Here is a 6,698-nt window from a genome sequence, read left to right as displayed (position 1 = left end):
TCCACGCCTGGGGGCAAAGGCGTAACGAGCAGCGATCACATTCCATTCGCACGAAATTGCTCGAGAATCATCAGAGCGAAAATTCCTTTTGGCCCGTTTTGCTCGTTTTGCGAAATCGCAGCTGCATTTCAAAGGAAGAATCCGCTGCTCCAGTGTCCGTAGTGGTAGTGGGTTTGACAATGTATTTGAAGGGCAAGGTATGACCATAATTACAGAAGTATTATAGGTAAATCCAAATGAAAAAAATTAAATGTAAATGAAAGCTAAAAGACATTTTGCTTTTATTGAAAAATCTTTTCGGTGCTTTTCCAAACACTATAAACTGGCTATGGATAGAATAAGGTGATATCCTTATGAAGTCATACCGCTGAGTTAAAAAGCTTAATCAATGTGAAATCCTATTCCAGGTTTTTAAAATGTTTAGCAATTTTTTCTCAATTTTCTGTTTCAGAACTATTCAAAACAGTTTTCTCTTATCTGTCCCTTAAACAGTTCTCTACCATTATGATTATTTACTGCTAAATTTCGTTAGACTTTTTGAGACGCAAGTGTATTTCGTCGAAGATTTCCTGAATTTCTTGTAATTCGATGCCTTTGACGTTAAAAATATAATATCTCTTGAGCAATTCGAGAATTTGTTTGTTACTCATTTTTTTTACACCCAAATGTTTATTTCATCGTGTATCATTAATTATCATTAAATACTTAAAAATCATTCCAATATCATTCCAACGAAATTTGGGAAGTGTCCGGAAAAAAGTATGTGAACAGACATTTTTTTCTTAATTATTTCTTGGAAAACACCGAAGCAAACAACTGATCCCGGGTACTTGGGAATCTAACGGATGATTGCGTATGTTTAAAATATGTCTCATAACATTTAAGTTGCTACAAAAGCACTGGCAGCAAATTATGGAAGAAGCTGCTTTACTTCTAGTGCTTGATCTTCTTAAGAAGGGTCTTCTTTTCTAACTCCTTCATTTTTCCTAACTATACTACTTAAACAACAGATCTAACAGAAGGAGTTTACTAGGTTGAAAGAAATTGAAATATACTTTAAAAACATAATAATTTCCTTTCGTTGTCATATAAAATAACACTTAACTATTCTTCATTAAATGCTGCATTGAAATCATTATAAAGACTCAGTTCTTCGATGCATTCTCTTGTACTGGTTTCGTCCTGTAGACGCTACTATAGCAATGAATACACGCCTAAAGAAAGTGCAACGCAACGCTGACAAGACCACTCCGAAACTCGATATGCAACCAAAACGCCTAGACAAATAAAAACCGGACACTAGAAACCGTTCTTCCAAAAAAAGAATCCAAACAAAAGCCCCAACCGTCAAGCTGCGGCCCAAAACGGCTGGCGAACGCGAGCAAATGATATGATCATTAATCGCTTAACCGAAGCAGATTATTAGATAAACGCGCCACTAAACGCTAAACGGTGGTAATGATCGGTCCACCATTAATCTTGCTCGTTTGGCTACGGCTCATTTGCAGCCACAGTCTCAGTCCTAATGTTGTCCTAATTATAAAAAATAATGCTTCGTTGGGAAGTGGAAACAACGGAATCGGCGGCATCCACGGGCGGAGACCTTGGCACAGTTCCTCCAACTAGAGCAACCGTCTTTTGGGAGGAGTGGATGGGGAAGGGGGATTGTCGATGTGTGGCTTGTGCGCCAAAAAGCAGTCCGTACCGGTGTACCGGTACAGGTCGTTAACTCGATCCAAACCCAAAATCGTAGTCTCAATCGTGGTCGTGGCGTTTCCTCCCGATGCTAATTTATTGTACTGTCCGTTGTCATTGTATTGTCCTCGACCCCCTCCTTTGCGAGGTGAAAATGAATTCCGAATCATGCATCATCGATCATGAATTTTGGGCGGGGGTGATCGCTGGCACTGATGGCAAACACTGTCCCGTCTTCTAATGAGACGCTGATCGCAGTATTATTGACTTCGATCGTCGAACTGTGGCGCCACCACCGCTGCGGCAGTCCTTTTTTGGGTGCAACACTTATTGCCAGCATAAATCCAGCTCACAAAACCTGGGGGGTGTACGCATGCAGCGATCGTCGCCCAAAATCGAATCGATTCGTAGACGAAACACGCAACCAACCAGCTAACCTGCTCGAAACCTGCTCTGTGACCCCTGGGTCTAGCCCTTCAATGGCCCAGTCCCTTACCTTTCAGTTTCTTCATCGAGCAAAAGCCCAAAAGGCATTAAACGACTACAAGACGATGTTGTTGCAGCTGAAAACTTGATCCTTTTTCATCCAAGTAACTCTATTTTTAGGTGAAAAGTTCATTTTATCTCAAATCGCAGTTCGACTGTTTCGATCGTCGTAACAACCAACCAGCCAACACACACATACACACACATACATAGCAAACAGATGATACTATGATCTACGATCGGTCCGCGAAAGGGGAGACCGCGAAGCGAAGCGTCGTGTCCCGTTGTAAGGAGGGACCGGATTAGTAATAAATAGATTCCATCGAATGGCAACCGTGAAGGTCACGTTTAGTAACCAAAACCAACGGATGACCAGGCGGGCCAGACGGACCCCATCCTGGGGGCCAGCGACGCCGGGTGTCTAAATCAATCAGCCAAAACACACCAAAATGGACAACGCACGACCGCAACGAACGCAGGTAACTGGCGCCATCGTATGAACAGCAGACATTGGCCGGCGCTCCTACTCCCGGCAAGGGTCTTAAGCTCCCCGCTCCCCACCTCCCATGACGCCCCGGGTGGACTAGGTGTGCGCATGTGCGCAACATACTGCGAGGAACATTAATTATGCTGAGCCGAGCGCTGAGCGCAAAGCTGAAGTTATGTTGCGCGCGGAAGGTGCGGGAGTTTATCGGGAGGGAAACAAGATTCCATGTGACACACGGGGTTCCCCTCGCCGCCGCCGCCTCCCCGACCCGGACCACGGCACGACATCCCTTGCGTAAACACGTGACTCCCAAAAAGCAGAAACCGGCTCGCCGGCGAATCATCTCGCGAGCGCGCGATCGCTGCATCTTCTTCTGTTTCTTCTTTTTTATTTATGATGTGCGACAAGCTACACGCTAACCTGTTCAATGAAATTTATGTTCCCCAACAAACGCATCAAACGCATAGACGGTGGCATTCGATGACGGATGACCCGCGGTTTGGGGTTCGCGTTGCTTTAAGTTGCATCTTTATCCGATCGTATCTCGATCGCGGCATTGTCGCGACGTCGTTCGACTGCATTCGACTGCAAACCGTGGCTTCCAAAATGGTCGCTCGCTCTAAGATTGAATCAAACTACCATTTTTCACTTCATTAGTGTTTGGTTTCGTTTTCGTTAAACGGTTGCCTATCTACTGAGTTAAGTGATATACAAGACTTACTATCACAAAAACACACTCCGGGTCGCCCACGGGATGGATGGCAAGGATGGCTTCGGTAGTAGCTTCACCGTTTGAGGGCTTAGTAAGCGGACGCTCGGTTTCGGGAGCGCTTACCTCTATGCGCTCTTATGAAAGAGACATCAACGAACGGTTCGGCTCAACCTACACGCGATATTACGAAAACGATAAGAAGATCAATCGGATTATGGGCGAATAGGGGCGTTTTTCAGGTTTGGAAGTCTGAGGATAGTATCGAAATACTGTTGGAGGATGTCGACGACCGACGATTCCTAAAATCGACCTAAAGTTTCTAGAATGCGGATATTATTCAATATATTGATACAAATGTACAGAAACATTTATTTCAGGCATTATCCTCGCGTTATCTCGGGATCACTGTTGAGCGAAAAATGTCTTTGAGGTATCAATTTTAAAGTATTCAATTAATTTTTCTTATTGAAATACCTACAACAATATGTTATCATAGTATTAATTAGGTCTCCCATTTTTGTCGCATTTTTTCACATTAACACATGCCAAATGGATAGGCTGTTTCTATTTGACATCGATTGAGTTATGCATCGATATTTTATGACTTTCTGTCTCGATTTTATCGTTGTATCTCTCTCAGTATTTGAGATTACATTTGACAATCGAGCACCTGCAAATTGACCTGCAAAATGTATCATCATATTTTTTAACGTTGGATAAGTCTCTAAAATTCTTCTCTCTTTACTTTTGCCTATCTAGACTAATGTACAAAGTCCATTTTGCAGAATAGGATTTAATTGAATTGAATGGAAACACTTTGAAATTACTATTTGCAATACCTTCTGTGGAATTCGCTAAAATTGTGAATTGCACGAGAAAAAGTAGTCAGATCATAAGGATAGTCTTCGTTCCATTGAAACATTTGATGACATATAAAATAGTTGACGTTACGACATTTTTAGATTTTTAAAACTGTCATCACGTTGTGTACGATTAATATGTTTTTCTTCTTTGGTATTCCATCCATGGCTTCCTCTTTGAATTCCAAACGAATCCTAAACTAAAGATAGCTAAAACCCAGCCAAGGCAAATGTTATCATAAGGATTGCCATTAATCAAGAAAGATCGCAGTAGTAAATTTTACCATGCGTCATCATTCTAAACGAAACGGTCTTTAGACACCCAGAGCGTCCTTGCGAATTATGTAGCTTGACAGCATTCACAACAAACGATCCGTCAGCTCCAAGCACCTCATCGATCGCTATCGCGAGCATCCTGTAAGCCGCGAGTGCGAGCCAATTTCCAACCGGATGATAAATGACGCCTCTGGCACGATAAATTTTAAATTATCCGGCTAAACGGTCACCACAAATTCGCGCTCCATCAGCCAAGGATGCGAATCGCCTGGAAATCATAAAGCATACCGTTTGTGGGGGGAAGGGATGAGCGCGCGCGCGCTAAAAACGGTAGCCATCAGCACTGTCTGGCACCGGAAGCATCAAATTTCGTCGCATTTCGGTCGCTCGGTGCCGAATTAAGATGAAGGTTTCGCACCCAGGTCGTTGTCCACCGAAATCCGATCAACAGTCCACTGCAACATGATGGATGGATGGGTGGATTAATAAAAAAAGGTGATTCGGAATCGGCACCGCAGCCCAGCAAACCTTGGAGGCCAATCAACTCTACTTCGCGACCTTTTAGTTTGTTTTTCTTTTAAAACCTACCAGCCTCTTACCGTCCGATCCGGATCGAGTTTCCAGTGACGCTGATGAGAAGGAATCGTGATCGTCTCGGTTCCACTCGATCCCCACTGGAAGATTTTCTGGCGCCATTTCGCCACTCATTTCATCCGCTTACCTCCGGCACTCGCACTCTGCGGCGACAGTAATCCGGTGCGTAATCCGGCTCGGCTGGTGACACCGACCAGCAACAGCGTCCAGCATACCAAAAAAAAAAAAACAAAAGGCAACACAAGGCGACATCCCCCAAAATTGAAAGCGGGACAACCTGATTCACCGTCAGGTCCGATCGACCCCGACGAGTGGCTGCATGCTGCCGGTCTTACGCCCGTTCCGATGCGCCAATCGGCTACATGCGAAGGCGATTGGCGTGTTGGTTCTTTCACTCTCTTCCCGCGGAGCCATTTTAGGCCACGAAAGTGTGAAAGGTAAAAGGAAGCTGCCCGAAAGAAGAGATGGTATTCTTTTTTCTCTCCATTTTATTGTACCTCATTGCACCTACACCTGTGCCACATTAGCTGTCAGCTCTGCTGACCACGCATCACACCTCCGCATCGATGCATGAGTGATCTCATACGTAACGATATCTAGCTGCTATCTTGCAGTCACGATCACAGGAGAAGACGCTTCCAGAAGGCAAGGCTTCGCTTTGATCTATGGACAACTAGAAGATGTGAAAATCCATCAAAACTCATCAACGCTGCGCATAAATTAAGGCATTCCTATGACTATTAGCGTCATTTGCATTGCAAATTGGTGCACGATCGGACATCCAACACATCCTTAGCGCCCATTCCGCTGGTCTACTTCCTTCATCGGAAAGGATGACACCGAGCATCACCGAAGCCTGACTTGACGGTTGGCCCAATTTCTGCGCCGTTAATTTGGCCATTGCGCAACGTATCGGTGGACACCATCTGCACCCATCAACCTGCGGCTGCTCTACCGGGGTTCCTCTGGAATTCCTTTCCGTGAAAGTGCCACTCAAGTATGCAATCCCGCTTGAAAACATAATATTAGCATATGAGCAAAGGACTCTCTCTCTATCTACTTCTACTCTCTCCTTTGAATTCGTTCAATCATGCAGGAGAATCCGGACCGTCCAACCGGATCGTGATGCGCTATGTTGTAGCGATCGTGACTCAAGGATGTTAAGAAGTTTATGTTGCGATGAAATGTTTAATAAACGCGAATTTTCTCCATCGCTTTTAAGCCCCATGTTTGACTGATAAGTAGTGGTCAATTGAATGTGAATCCATTCCATTTCCCTTGACGTCACTCATCAAAACCGTACGGGTCCCTTTTTTGCGAGTGTATTAATTTTATTGTTTCATTTCGACTTTACACCTCACCATCGCCCAAAGTTGGACCATTCGATGGGACCATTTCACCTCGCGTGGTACCACGCCTTTCCACGGAAAGTGATAAACTCTCCTTCGTTCCATTCAATCCGAACCCCGTTGACACCTTTTATGGGGGGGGGGGGGGGGGGGCTGAGCTTGCGAACTTCGGCGATCGGCATTAAATTCGCCAACCTATATCAATTCGCAATGTAATGTCTCCTTAATTGCTCTTAAGC

This window comes from Anopheles darlingi, chromosome 2 (genome assembly GCF_943734745.1).
Source record: "Anopheles darlingi chromosome 2, idAnoDarlMG_H_01, whole genome shotgun sequence".
Lineage (NCBI taxonomy): Eukaryota > Metazoa > Arthropoda > Insecta > Diptera > Culicidae > Anopheles > Anopheles darlingi.
This window is presented reverse-complemented; position numbering follows the sequence as displayed.